The sequence below is a fragment of the Drosophila willistoni genome, unplaced genomic scaffold (assembly GCF_018902025.1).
Source record: "Drosophila willistoni isolate 14030-0811.24 unplaced genomic scaffold, UCI_dwil_1.1 Seg738, whole genome shotgun sequence".
NCBI classification, from domain to species: domain Eukaryota; kingdom Metazoa; phylum Arthropoda; class Insecta; order Diptera; family Drosophilidae; genus Drosophila; species Drosophila willistoni.
In genome coordinates this window covers 66,263-82,422 of record NW_025814641.1, presented here as the reverse complement: position 1 = coordinate 82,422, position 16,160 = coordinate 66,263, and the positions used below count along the sequence as shown (strand labels likewise).

The 16,160-nt window shown below is 34.4% G+C and overlaps 1 pseudogene; it reads left to right on the top strand.

Annotated features, from left to right (window-relative positions):
• Positions 1–1,513: 1,513 nt before the first annotated feature.
• LOC6637498 lies at positions 1,514–15,913 on the top strand (annotated as a pseudogene).
• The last annotated feature ends 247 nt before the right edge of the window (positions 15,914–16,160 follow it).

Below are 16,160 nucleotides of genomic sequence, written 5' to 3'. Positions count from 1 at the left end.
ACCATTAGCCAGAACGACTGCGCTCCATGACCGAGTCCAGGACCAGGACGAAGGTCTTTCGTCTATACCAAAGTGTAACAGAAGAAAGCCAGGTCAACAATCCAGGTAGAAAGGGAGGCACAGGCACCGGCAAGACAACAAAAAGCACCAACGAAATGCGAAAGTAAAGCGAAAATCAACTTAACTGAATTGAATGAAAAAGTTTTAAACCGCGGGTGCCATAAACTCTGAATGCGGTTCAGTTCAATATCTTCCTGTCCAACAATGAGAACAAACCAAAGCGGGGGTGGGGGAGATGGGAATGCGATGCATTCATGGGTGTAGCAAAGGAACTGGGGTCTGAAGGCTTGGACTAAATAAGTTGTTTTCTGATACCAAAGTTGAGGTATATTTTAATGGAACCTTTTAGAAATTCCGTTTGTTGATTATTTTTACAAATTTAAAGGCTAAAATTAATATATCTATCGTTATTTTTTCATTAACAAGTGCCATAACAATTATTGAACTAATTCTCTTTTAATCTTTTTAATCTTCTTTAGCTATTACTGAAGGTCCATTGGTTAGCTGTCCTAGCACTCCTAGCAGTGTTACTCCTAGAAAGCCTGTAGGTCGTAAAAACCATTCAGAATATCAAGTCTCAGAGATGGAACTTGAGTTCAAATCAAATTTGTATTTGACAGCAGAAAAGTGTCAACAGTTGGCTGAGAAATTGCAGCTAACTGATCGTCAGGTAAGTTTAACTATAAGCATCAAAACAATGCATATATAAGGTAGTAATTGAATGTTTCATTTGTTGCAGCTCAAGGCCTGGTTTTCAAACCGTCGTACAAAGGTTAGAAAACTTTCCATGGTTTAGGAAGGACCCATAAAATAGAATGCGTTTCAAATCTCCGACAACGCCCGTGGCTAAAAATGGCCGAGCATATAAGATGCAGGTCAGAAATCAGTTGGCCATTTGAAACTCCGGTTTGCCTTCAAATTCAACAAATACATACACATATAGTTTTACATGATTTTTCTTTGGTTCCATTGCCATTTGATATCGTTCACATTCAATTACCACACAACTTTTCACATTGAACAAGAACAATTTAATTATCACGAATTATGCATCATTAAAATGAAAGAATAATTTCCATTGAAATAATATTAATCGCATTAATTATACGCCACTTGAACGGAATTGCCAATTCATTCACGAAATCGTTTTGTGCCTCTTGAAGCTGTCCATGCGTAGTACCGTTAATAAACGGTGCGAAAATGCATGTCAAACAAAGAATCTATTAACAGCTAGGTGCATGCCAAATTTTAAGTTCTTTAGCTTTTGCATTCTCTTTCTGCTTATAAGAATGCAAGCGAACATCAAATTTCTGCGTGTCATAAGTATTTTGACGAAATCATTTTGCACATGTGAATTCAGTTTTGCGTTTGAACCAAAAGTCGTATGTATTTAAATTTAATAAATATTTAAGATACTGAAAAAATAAAAATTTAGAAAGGCATATTGTAAACCATGGGTAAAACGGCTGAATTAAGTTTGGAGGTTAGATCGGCAATGGTGGCTAAGTTTCACGCCGGAAAAAAAATAGTGGACATTGCCAAAGAGTACCAGGTGTCTTGACAAACGGTGCACTACCAAATAAATAAGGACAAAAAGTATAACTCGTTGAAAAATTTAAAAAGAACAGGCGCAAAACGGAAAACTACCCTGACTGATGACCGAGTCCTACTACGGGAATTTAAAAAAAACGTATTGCTGAAGCCTCAAAAAACAGCCGATTTGCTGAATTTGGCAGCCAATAAGTCAATCAGCGAGAGGATAGTCAGACGGCCCTTGAAAGAAGGAGAGTTCGGAACATTTGTAGCCAAGGACGTTCCTTTCATTTCAAAGGTTAACAAGTTAAAAAGGTTAGCATTTGCAAAGGAGCATATAAACAAACCAAAGGAGTTCTGGAGAAGTGTTTTGTGGACAGATGAAAGCTCCTTTGAGTATAATTCTTCAAAAATAAAAGTATTTGTAAAGCTGCCCATCGAGCAAAGACAAATGAGACGGGCCGTTTATGAAAAAGTGAGCCATGGTGGAGGCTCTGTGATGTTCTGGGGATGTGTGGCATATAATGGGCTGGGGTATTTCATTCCCATCTCTGGTTCGATGAGCCAAGCCAATACCTGACCACCCTCAATGAAAATGCCTTTCCTTCCGGAGATCGGCTCATCGGGCTGTCGTTTATTCTCCAGCAGGACAACGCCCCATGCCATAAAGCCCAGATGATAACCAACTTTTTGAAGGATCTGGATGTTCCAACGCTAAACTGGCCCCCCAAAGTCCAGATCTAAATATTATAGAAAACGTCTGGTCTCTTTTAAGCGCAAGAGAACAGAAGCGTTAAACAAAACCAGAGAAGAAACGATTTCTGAGCTCTCTTCCTTATGGGAAGATATATCTCCAGAAATCCTTCAAATTTAGTGGATTCTGTGCCGCGACGCCTCCAAAAAGTAATTGAAGCTATACATTTTACTAAATATAAGCTAGTTAAATTAATTTTGTTGAGCCTAATATATGTTTTTAAGTATGACAGAGCTTGTCAAAATACTTATGCCATACTCTAAAATATTAAATGAATTATAATTTTGTTAAGTTTGTTTCAAAAAAATTTTGTTTTCCTATTTATAAGTTTGTGTTTTTAAGTTTGTGTTAACCATACACAATACGGAAAATTAAATAATAATTTTCTAGAAAGAAATTTAAAAGTTAAACAACAAATGCAGAAATTTGTACTTTAAATTTATAGTTTACACAAAAAAAAACTGAATACAACAACAACACGACAACAAAATATAAATTAAAAAAAAAAAAAAAAAAATATTTAAAAAAAATAACTATATATATATATATGGAATCGACCAAAAAAACAATGTCTATTCTAACGGTTAGTACAACCAATAATAAGCAGAGGAAGGTTAAGCAAATGTTTCCAAAGTGTAGGTGTTTCTTGCGGAGCAGTGTTGCGATTAGAAACCGATTGACAGCATTTCGAACCTATGGATTTATGAAAACCAGCCATACCGGAACTCCATATCCAAGATCGGCCGATCCCCTTGATTTCGGAATATTGGCGGCACGTCTGGCAGTTGCCAGCAAATTAAAATCAAAAGTAAAATCATCGGATGATGACGAATTCACAATTTGCAAGGGTCGCAAATTAGGCGATTCTTTTCATCATTCCGACGTTGATATCGATGTCTTGTTGGCAAATAGCCGTCAACGTTTGGGCGGCTCAGCTGGTAATTATTCCAACTTTACCCTTACCTCAAATAAATCGCAATCGCTACGTTATTTTAAAGAGATGGAAGCCTTTTGTTTGGCTCGAAATATTCGCCTTAACCAAGGCCTTGAATTTTGTATGGCCAAAAAGTTTTAACAAGCCAAGTTTGACTTGGTCGAGTTTCATTTATAAATATATATACACATCAATACATAACTTCATACACACAAGAAACAAGTTAATATAAACGAAAAAGTATACAAAAAAAAAGAAAACAAAATAAAATATTGCTTTAAAAATTGATGATTGAGCATGACTTCTTTATTCCATAGACTTTGCATGTGTGTCCCAAGTATGAGATGGACTTTTTTTCTAGAATTTCTGTGTCAAAAAGTACTTATTCCATATCCCTTTACCCCTCCTATTGTTTGTATAACATCTGTGGTCGAAATATGTAAGGAAAAAAAACAATAACATCAACATCAACGCCTTTTCGTTTTTCCGGCTTTTTGTGCTTTTTTCAGCCAGGACAATTCGCAGACATTTCTTTCACTAAAATCCACTCAACTTCACTCACATACACACACACACCCAAGCATATATATACGCATACAAACATATACACACAATGACGAAGTATTCTGCGACAGTTCATTGTACTCTTCTGTTTTTATACTCTTGCAAAAGAGAGTTTATTAATTTTGGGGCGGAAGAATCTTCATCTTTATATAGTTTTCTATTTTTCATAACTCTCTTCTGGTCTATACAGTTTTAATGACTCTATTATATATCGCCCATAGAGAGGTGCCGGATTTAATGAATGCCACTTTGTTTGTTATATATTTAAGCTACATATGTGTGCATTTAGTTCTAGTGTTACAAAAAGAAAGGAAAGTTTCTAATTTTAATCAAATAAGGTAATAATTTACAAATTTATTGGTCACTGCCAAAATCTGATGTCCTGTTCTTTTGCTTTAAGTAATATTGAATTTCGTTTGAAAATAGTTTTAGGTAAATATCATAAGCAACACTAAAACGCCTAACTTGATTCTCAAGATCTTTATACTTTATTATAATGACTTCAAGAAGTTTGCTTTAATTTTAGTCATCAGATGGAAATTAAATCCTGTGGTTACTTATACTCTTAACTTTTGATAATTTATTATCTAATGTATTTATGTATTGTCCCTAATTTTTAGCATAACCCAGTTCAACTTTAAACCAAGCCCAGTGATATACCTACAACTGATCTGAGCTAAACCTTGTAGACAATCTTCTAGTTTACATTTATTATTGACATTCTGCAGAAATTTCAATCGGTATTGTTCCAGAATGGAAAACCACCATGATCATTTGGCGCTTTACCTCTTGGACGATAGTCAACACTTCACGCGAGAAAATGAGTCATGCTTTTAACCAACTTTTTAGACCTAAACCTTTTGGTAAAGCAATAAAAAGTTTAGAATAACTATACAATGGCCTGATGGCAACTTATTTGTTATTTAAACGAATCATAAAAAAACAGAGGCGGGCTAACTCGACCGCGTCAAATTGTATACCCTGCAACTTTATGGTAACTCTTTCCTACTTAGCATCAAAGTGGAAAAATGTTAAGCTAAAAAGCTAATGTTTGCGAAGAACGCCTACAATCTTAGCATAGAAAAAACGAAATATTGATCAAAGTCACTGTTTTCCACCGATCGTTCCTATGGAACCTATATGATTAGTGCCGATATTTATCAAATCGGCACAGTCATTAACAGATATATTAAACTAACAAATGTTTAATTTGAAGGCAATCGCCTCAAAAGTGACAAAGTTATTGACAAAATCACTGTTTTCGAAAGATCGTTCCTATGGGAGCTATATGATATAGACACCCGATCTTGATCAAATTTGGCACAGTCGTTTATATGTGTAATTAACTCACTAATACTAAATTTCATGACAATAGCTCAGAAAATAACTAATTTATTAAGAAAAGTCACAGTTTGTGACTTTGCCTTTTGTATGGGAGCTATATGATATAGTGATCCGATCCGGCTGAATCCGAGATATACAACGCCTGCAGTATATACAAGCCTACAAGCGAAATTTCAGCTCTGTAGCTCCAACGGTCTAGGAGGAGTTTGCGTTGATCCAGACGGATAGACGGACAGACGGACGGACGGACGGACGGACGGACGGACGGACGGACGGACATGGCTATATGAACTCGTCTCGTCATGCTGATCAAGAATATATATACTCTATATGGTCGGAAATGCTTCCTTCTATGCGTTGCACACTTCTGACCAAAATTAATATACCCTTTTTGCAAGGGTATAAACAATATAAGTATTGTGAAAATAGTTAGAATATAGTTTAGTCGGTGCCTTTTAATTTTACCATTTCTAGTTAAGGAAACTCGCGACTTTTGCATTTTTCCACACACATTGTGCAATAGGCGAAGGCAAGGTTTGACTTGAAGTGATTTATTGGGGCCGCAAGCCCGGTATTTATAGGAGAACGTTTACATTGGTCTTATGGCTAGTGTCCTTAACGGTACTTAAAGCTAGACATTATGCTTAAGTTATAATTACTTATAATCTATCCCTAAAAGTACATATTTAATCTTATCTTAATGCCTAATTTATCCCTAAAAGTATACTACACCTCATTTTTTTAAAAAGAAAAATTTATATTTTTCTCATATCCTGTTTATATTATTTTTATTCTATCTAAATGTACTGTTTGCTTTTTGTTTTTATCATCCGCTATTACTATATTATTGTTAGGACCTATGCTCTGTATTGTATATTTGCCTGTGTATTTGTTATCTAATTTATGTCCTGTATCATTTTTTAAAAGTATTTCTTGTCGTTCAGTTAGGATACTTTTTTTGTGTTTTTATCATATGTTTCTTTTTGTAATGCTTTAAATTTTTCGATAAGCAGTTTCGCTCTATTTTGTGTATCTTTATTGAAATCATCAATGTTGTAAATGGGTTCTACCGTTTCAGACGAGAATGGGACAGTTTTAGGATGTTTTGCAAAGACTAGTTCAAAAGGTGCATAACCATGTACGGTGAATGGAGTGGTGTTAAAGCAATATGTGAAGTATGCTAGATATTCATCCCAATCGTCTTTTTTAATGGATATACATATATGACCTGATGTACTCATTGAAAGTTCTATGGCTTCTTTCTACTGTTCCAAGAGTTTGATGATGGTGCGCCGTGGAGCTAATTTTAGTTGTGCTAAAATTGTTGAAAAGTTCTATTAGTATTGAATTCATATATTCTGTTCCCATGTCTGTTAGAATTGTTTTCACTGAACCGTAAATTAAAATGAATTTTTCAAATATTGCCTTTGCAAACGCTTTGCACTTTTGTTTGGTATGTATTGATATGAGATATTTGGACAGATCGCAGATAATAGTAACTGCGTATTCATTACCGTTCATTGTTTTTGGTAATGGTCAATTGTATCTATTATTATTGTGTCAAATGTTGCAGGGTTGGTGTTATACCAATGGGATGGTTGTGTCTGTTACTTTGGCTAGTTTGCACTTTTCGCAATTTTTGATGTATGTTGCAACATCCCGAGACAAATTTTCCAAAAGAAATCTCTTTTTATTTTTCCTAGTGTTCTGTTTACCCCGCAGTGACCTCCCTCTATTGGGTCATTATGATATTTATTTAATGTATTTCTTATTTCTTCTTCATTTGTTATTACTTTTACTTGAGGTAGAACTGCTATTTCTAAATGTTTTAATGTGTCTTTTCCTTTTTCTTTTAGTTCATTAGGTGTAAGTGACCTAAATAGTTTTTCTGACATGTGTATCTTCAGTTTATAGATTCTTTGCGCACCGGCTTCTTTTTCAAGCCTTGGAAGGAATCGATCTAGATCTATTCTTCCACTAATGATAAAATCGCCTATGTTGAAGGAGAGTAATTTTTCTTTATTTTTGGTAATAAAACATTTGCATTTTTTGAATTTAATTTGCGCGTATTTTTTGGTTCGTTAGGACTTATTATTTCATATATTCTTGGTGTTTCTATTTTGTTATTGTTAATTTGGTTTTCCTTATTTGTTAATTTTTTTGTTTCTGATCTTGTTGCCACTTTAAGTATTTTATTAGTTTCTATGTTTTTTATATTTTCAAATTCAATTCTGGAGAGAAATTCTGCGAAATTTTCTTGTTCCTGATGTATTCTATAGTAAAATCGAACTCTTCTAAATCTAGCCTTATTCTAGTAAGCTTTGACGATGGGTTTTTTAGAGAAAATAGGTATGTTAATGGCTGATGGAATTTTTTTCCGTATATGTATGGTTTGAAATATTGAATTGCCAATGTATTGCTGTTAATTTTTGCTTGATTGTTGACTTAATGCTTTCGCCTTTTGTAAATGCCTTAGATGCGTATGATATGGGTAATTGTAGTCCATCAAATTCTTGGCTGAGGACGGCTCCACATGCGATCTTGTTTGCATCAGTTGTGATACAGAATTTTTTATTAAAATATGGATATTGGAGTATTTGTGGGCTTAATAATTTGTTTTTTAAGTATTCAAAAGCTGCTTGACAGTTTGCATCCCAGTTAAATTCTAAATTTTTCCTAGATAATCTATTGATAAATTGTGCATGGTATGCAAAGTTTGGAATGAATCTACGGTAGTAATTACAGAATGCTACAAATCTTTTGGCTTCGTCGCCATTCTTGGGAGTCGGGCATTCCTTTCCTTCCTTTATTTGTGCATTTGTGTCCTAGAAAAGTAACTTCATGTCTGAAGAAAGAGCATTTGTCAGGGTACAATTTTAAGTTATATTTTCGGCAAGTTTCAAAAACATCCCTTAAGTTTCTGATCATGTGACTTTCAGAGCACCCAATTACAATTAGATCATCCATATAAAGGAATGTTTGGGATGGTGATAGACCCGTGAATGCAAAGGACATCATTCTTTGAAACGAGTTTGGTGCAATTTTTAATCCGTATGGTAATCGCTTGAATCTGAATGAGCCCTATCTGTGGAAAATGATGTTACGTCCCGAGATTTTTCTTCTAATTCTACTTGATGAAATCCTGACATTAAGTATAAACAAGAGAAGTATTTAGCGCGTCCTAGCTGGTCAAGGATATCGTCCATTCTGGGTAGTGTGAATGTATCCGCTACTAGTTGTTTGTTCATTTTTCTATAATCAACTACCAATCTCCACCGTTTTTCCTTGCTGCCAGGTAGCTACTTTTTAGGAACCAATAAAATCGGACTATTGAACTCAGACATTGATGTTCAATAATATCATCATTGATCAATTTGTCCACTTGTTTATTGATTTCGTTTTTTTGACTGTGTGCTATCCTGTAGTTTTTGGTGTAGACTGGTGTTGTGTCTTTGAGTCTTAATTTTTGTTTATAGAAATTGTTGGACGATATTTGTTTGGATTCTATTGCGAATACATCATCAAGTTCTGAGCATAATTTAGTAGAGGTTCTTTCACGAAGTCGGGAAAATGGGGTGCTAGTTTGTTCAATATTGTAGATTTATGTTTTGAATCATGTTGTTTGTCTATTTTTAAGATTTCATAATCGGACAGTTTTTCATTTAATAGGTTTATATTTGTAATTTGCACGTCTGTGTTGTTAGTATTTAATATGCGGACATATGGGTTAGTCTTAGAAGCAATAGTGTTTGCGACGAATACCGAATACGAATACGAATAATAGGTGGGATATGGAATACATGTGTGTTTTGACTCATCTCTATATTGATTATAATTTTATATCTTGATTTATATGGATCTATTATCAATTTGTTGGTGGAATAGTTGAGTGAGCAATTGAATTTTTTTATAAAGTCAAGCCCCAAGATTCCGTCACATGGGATGGGGAAATCATTTTCTATTACTTGGAAGGTGTGTACCGTTGAGAGGTTGCTGATCTTTAGTTTGGTTTCGCCTATTGTAAATAGGACGTCATTGCCTATTCCACTAAGTTTTGTCCGTCTTTGTATGTTAACTGTATTGTCTTTTCTTAATATTTCTTGTTTTATTAGTGATACATCAGCTCCTGTGTTTAATAGTAATTTTATTGTCCCTACATCGTCAAAGTTTAAAGTTATGTAGCTATTAAGGTTGCAATTTAAATTATATATTTTATTTGTTCGATTTTTCACACCAGAGGACTTTCGGAGTTTTCCGAATTTTCTTCTACATTTGTAAATCTGACAAATGTTATTATTTTGTTGTGTTTTAGGAGGATAATTAGTTTTGGTATTTCTATTGTTATAATTTCTTCGATTATAATTATTACTATAGTTATTGTAATTCCTAGTATTGTTATATTTAGTATTATCATTTGGGTTTCTATTTTAGTAATTATTATTATAATTTCTATTATTATTGTACGAGTTCCTATTTGTGTAATTGTTTCTTTTAGTAAAAAACACGCTGTGATCTTGTTCTATATTTGTAGATGTATTTACAAATTTAGCTATAACATCATTCATTTCAGTAAAATTGCCTGCTTCTATTATTGTTCTGACCTTTTCGTTATCGCAGTTCTTTATGATTGATTTCACTGCTGTTTGAGTTGCATATTTCTTTGCTGTTTCAGGGTTTACGTTGTCTGTTATGAATGCGCGTTTCAATGATTTAGTAAGATTTTCTATTTCTGACATAAATAAACTTTTTTAAATTCATTAATCTTGCCTCTGCTACCTGAACTGTTTCACCCTTAATTTCTTTCTTTAATGTTTGGATTATACCATTTATAGTGTTTTCATTAGTAACTAGTAGTCTAACGTCCCCTTTTAGTTTTGTTTTTATGACTTTAATAGCTGTTTCTTCATGTTCTGCTTTTATTTCATTGATTAATTCCAGTGAATCTATGAAACTTTGAATTGTTTCTACTCCACCATCATACTCCTGAATCAGCTTAGAAGCTGTATTAAGAAATTCAATCTTTGTTTGCACCATCTTTGGTTTTGTATTATCTTGAATGTTTTCTGGGTTATCTTTTACACCTGATATATCTTGAATGTCTCCTGGGTTATCTTTTACAGCTGGTTTATCTTGAATGTCTTCTGGGTTATCTTTTACAGCTGGTTTATCTTGAATGTCTCCTGGGTTATCTTTTACAGCTGGTTCTTCTGTGTCTTTTGCTACTAGAGGTTCAAAAGTTGCTTCTAGATTCGAATCTACAGGTATTGTGAATTTTATATTATGTTTTGTTGCTATACTTATTAGTTGTTCATTTAAGATCAGTGAAGTTTTTACTGCTTGATTCATTGCATATGTCTGTACTGCTACTCTTTATTCTATTGTAACTGTCGAAGATAGTTTCAAGGTGCTTATTTATGGTTTGAGGGTGTATATAAATAGTTTCTCTTAATATTTAATTTTCTGATTCTTCTATTTTTTTTCGTTGTTATTTTTTTTTCAAATTGTTTAAAATTCTATTTTCTAATATTTAATTATTTCCAAAAAAAAAAATGTTGTAATTTCTTATAGGGTATTTAGACTTCGTTATTGGACAGTTTTGATCTTGTGGAGCTTGCGATCAGAAAGCTTTATGTGTGATTGCAAGCTTTGTGAAATTTACTTGAGCTTTTTTTTTTAGAAGCTCGCTTTGACCGTGGCGAGCTTTACAACTGTGCTTATGTTGTTTGTGCAATTTTGAGTGCACATGGTTGACATGGGCTCTTTGTTAGGGTATGTTGGGGTATATGCGGCTGATTTAATATTTAATTGTATAAATATATGTTTTTTTTTTCTTTTTGTGTATTTTTCAATTATGCATATGTATATGTATATATGTGTATATATGTATTTTTTCTTTTTTCTTTTTTCTAGGGTATTTTTGGCAATGATAGACTTATTCAAATCGGACAATATATTAGTTTTTTTTCATTTTATTTTTTCTCTATTTTGTTAGTAATTATTTAATTAATTAATTATTTACATTATTATTTATATTAATTATATACATGCCTACATATAATATCACACTTTTTGTTTTTTGTTAAATTTTTTATGTTGTTTCTGCATCTGCTGCTGTTGCTGGTCGCTGCATCTGGCTCTGTTGCTGTTGTTGCCTCGCCTGTTTGGTCCTCTGGTGCACTTTTTCCTCTTCTCTCCACCTTCTAGCAAGCTCTGCTCTTGCTGCTGGTTGCCTGGCACGGTACTATTCTATGCTTAGAGGCCGTAGGCCGTCCAGTGGGCACTCCTCCAATGCCTTTTGGAGCGCTTCCTTTGTATCCTTTGGCATTTGTTAATGTGGTCTGTCCTGATTTTTTTTTCACTTTGCCTTTTTTTTCTTATGGCAAGGATTTTTTTTATTATTGCCTTTTTATTTATTGCCAATGTTAGGCAGGATCGCCATAAAATAGGCGAAGGCAAGGTTTGACTTGAAGTGATTTACTGGGGCCGCAAGCCCGGTATTTATAGGAGAACGTTTACATTGGTCTTATGGCTAGTGTCCTTAACGGTACTTAAAGCTAGACATTATGCTTAAGTTCTAATTACTTATAATCTATCCCTAAAAGTATGTGGCCTAATCTTATCCCTAAAAGTATACTACAATTGAAACAATAGTTTTGAGGGAGCCCAGCAATGGTGTTAGTGGAGAGTTAAGATATGAGGCTTAGATTTCCATCACATGATGACTAGCCGGCGAGGCTGTAAATGTGTGTGTATATATGTATGTGTGTTGTTATTCTGCAAGAAACTGTCATATTGAAATGACACGCCAGGGAGTTGTCCCTCCATTACTCTATTTCGCTGCATTAGAACCGAAAAATGTTTCGCCACAAACCATTAAAAGATGGTAGGTCCTAGATATGTCCTGTCCTTTCGTTTCCGCTGCTGCTGCACTGACAGCTGCTCGTGTTTTTTGGTCAACACATTAGCGCCATTTTCAGCTTTTGTGTGGTCATAATTCACCAGAATTAATTGTCGCATTCGAGTTGAAACTGTTTGTGTGTGTGTATCCTTTAGTTAGCCATTTTAATAGAGAACACAATAAAAAGTGCCAATCCCTTCAGTCTCTGGGGTGCTGTCTTAATATTGAATGTGTTGGCAGTTTTCACAAAAGTCCTTAAAGCAGAGTTTTGGCTAGAAGAACTTCAAATAGCAAACTTAATAATAAAATTTCATAAAAAATGTCCAACTTGAGGGTAGGGGGAAGAGAATTTCCCTGATTGTTTCAATGTGAAAACATTTTATGCTAATTTCGAGTTAAAAGGGAGAGAGAGAGTGAGAGTCTTGTAGCGATTTGGGTCTAGGGCCTGCAGCAATTGTTTTGGGTTAGGCAACAAGAAATTAGTTTGGCATATTAAAAAAGGGTTCTTTCACCATCTTAATCAGGTATTTGTTTATACAGCTGCATCTTTTTTTAGTTGAGGACTAATTTTATTACATTTTGCCTTTGCTTTAAGCCAACGGCAATGTCAGTTCTTTTTCGTGCTACTTTGTAAGTAAATTCTTTTTTTTTTTTTGGTTTAAGGGTGCGCCAGCCTCTTGGGAGCGGATGTGGTGGGCGTAACTGACTTGCCGCCCATTTGGCAGACACTCGTAAAAATAAGACAAGAGACTAGCGAATTTGGTCTCTTTTACTCAATATTCTTCTATCTCTCTCACTCTCATTCTGTCTCTGTGATAACGATGCCATTCAAATGCTAAACAAAAAAGGCGGCAAAAAGTTGAAAAACTTTTGTTTTGTTTTATTTATTATACCTATTTGGTTGCTGTTGTTGTTGTTGTTGCAGTTGTTTTTGGTTATAAAATGAAACGAATGTAGACAAAACTTTGGCCCCATTTTGAAAGTTGCACAAGCTATGCAGACAGAGACACGCCGTCAGCGATTCCGACAATTGGGTTAGAAATGGGCAAGAAATGGGAATTAAATATGTACAGTGGTAAATGTCTAATATAATTAGGCATAACAGTTTAGCCACTTTGCATAGTGAAATCTTGGGTATAAGCCGGTATAGTGAGTAGAGATTACGGTCTTTGTTGGCGGCAACGGCAACGGCAACGGCGGCATCTGTGGCAGCTCATGGGGGCAGATGCTTCAACAACAATTGAAATAAATGAATTTACTAAAGCAAAAAAAAACGTATATAAAAAGGATTGTGGCATAAAATTCAATGATAAAGGCTTTATATATTCTTAAATATTGTATACATATTCATTTAAGATTCAATCGTAAATTGCAATTCGAAAATGCCAATTGAAGCGATTTCTTCAACATTTATGATGCCACAAAATGTTAACTGAGAATCAGAAACAAATTCATTGCTTAACCACCCGAAGCGAGCTTGCGACTGAGCTTTAATTAAGTTTCTGTCTGGGCCAGAAAAATGCCAGAAGGGCAAGAAAAGTGCGTAAACCGAACCTTGGACACACTCATTCACACACACACACACACATACACCCTCAGCGGGGTGGCATACACTTAAAACTAAGCCAATTTTGTTTGGCCTCACACAAACTAGGCGGGAGAATGTCAGGAGGGGAGAAAAAAAATCTGGCAGCTATTTCAAACTCAATTAAACACGGTAAAGCCAAGTTAAGGGTACCTTTCATTGCCCTAGTACCCTTTCCGTTCTCTTGGACACAGCTGTTCTTTATGTACCCCACACCCATACATCTACACACAAATAAGCACACACCACTCTCCTCAATGGGGGATACATTGGTGTATTTTAAATATTTTAATACTGCCGGCAGTTGCTTTTCGGTTTTGTTTGGTCTTTTAGTTTGATCTCATTTGGAAAAGGTCGAAAGGCCTAACATTATTTGATTGCCACTTCAATCCACTTTCACTCTTTGTCTCTTTGGCTCACAATTGTCAATTCCCTTCCACACACACGCACACACACACTCCGGATAGGCACGTGTGTTTCAACTGAACCTTTTTGTTCTTTCCTCTGTATTCTTTATGTTTTCATTTTTGCATATAAGGCTTTTGTTTATTTGAATTTTCGGCAAAAGTGATCCGCATAGTGACCATGCATAATTAGATTGAAATTTTTGGGTCAAATTGTTTGTACTTTGTAAATTGATTTCACTTATTTGTTTTGGACACAAAATGTTATTGTATCTAATATTGAATGCTGTTAGCTATAAGTATATAATCTATAATCTTCAAGCCAATGTTAATAAGGTAAAAATTTTGTTACGAAATATTTAATCGAAGCATGAAATTTGTCTATATATTATGAAGTTCGTTTTAAGCTTATGACTTTAATGAATAGGTGAACTCAATATTATAAGGGTTTCTAGTCTAAGACCCACCTAAAAGGGGCACTTTTCATATAAAAACTATATGTATTTCTTTGCCAATAGTAGCTTTTAAATAACATTTTCCTGTCGTTTTGACTTTTTTTTAACAACTTGTTAAGTACTTAAATGACACTTGAAATCAGAACTCTCCTTCTTTAATCTGAAAATCTTTTCTGTCTATTGAATTAATTATAAAAATCCAACTACATTAAATATATATTTTTTTATGTTCATAAGAGGCTTAAAAAATGTACTAAGTTCAATTGAAAGAATTAAGCCGTGAGGTATTCGTAAGTTCGCAGAATCATTTCCAATTGTAATTCTGATTGTAATTCTAGTCATATACTAGGTTAGTTAAACAACCACAAACGTGCCAAAGTACAGTTGTATTATATTTTCTTTAGTGCATCTGATTTGGTGAAGCCGCTTCAGATGAACACGATGTTTATTCTTAATCAATGAGGAAAAAAGTAAACCAAAACTGTCTTTCGTAATTTAATATCTGCATTTAATGTGCCAAGAAAGTGAAGACATTAGCTTTTTAATGGAAATTTACGTTGTTTATTTAGTGATCGTTACTTTTGGTATACAGAATTTAAAACTAAAGCCTCATACTTCATTCCTATAAAGTCTATTAGAGTTCCCTTTACCTTGCTATTCTCTCTTCGAAAAAAGGTTCTTTATTCATGCTTCAATTCTTCTTTTGTCACATGTATTTAAATGTTTTTATGGTCTTTAGTTAACGACTAATTTTGATTTAACTAGATCAGGGCACTTCTCACATGAGTGCTAATTGAAGTGAATTTTAAATGAAAGTAAACAAAACGAGAAGCCGCAAGATTGAAGAAAGAAACACCGACACGTTTACTATTTATTGGCGGTATGGGTATACCTGTTGATGGTTTACATTTCAAATCAGTTACATCTGGCTATGTGTTGAAAGCAGAGTACTTTCTGCCCACCAATTCAACAGAGATCACGCGCGTCTATCTCAAACCGATGACCGTATCGGCCAGAGAGAAGGAGACAAATGGAAATGAGCAGTTTGACTATGGTGCGCTATATCGTTGGATTATTTATCGTGGCATTGAGATGATATTGGACAATTTGGGACTACCCGGACGGAGTTGTTTGCTACGAGTGATTTGTGAATATGCAGCTGTTCCCTTGAGCCATGAAAGCGGTTTACTTGGCGAGATTCTACACATTATATTAACTCCATCGAGTTCGAATAACAAACTAACGCATCGAATGGATAGTGAATATCAAGAGTCTGAAACGAGTCTGTCAAACGTGGTGGTGATTGTAATGCAGCCTATGCCAAAAAGTGTTCAAAATCACCCATGGATCTGATTAGTATTATAATGAAAGTGAATAAATGAAAATGAAACCTGATTGATTGTTATACAATGATTTCATTAAGTTTGGTGACAATAAGTGAATGTGATGTGTCCACGTAGCGAATGTTAGTTACTTAGTTAGTTTTTCTGTGTGCTTAACTAACTAAAGCCTATCTAAAACTTTGTGTAAGACATTTTTTTGGGGCGAACAACATAAACTGCAATCACGTACAAGCAGGTGTGACAATTACAAAGTTGATAAACATAATAATTAGTTTTCGCACACGTT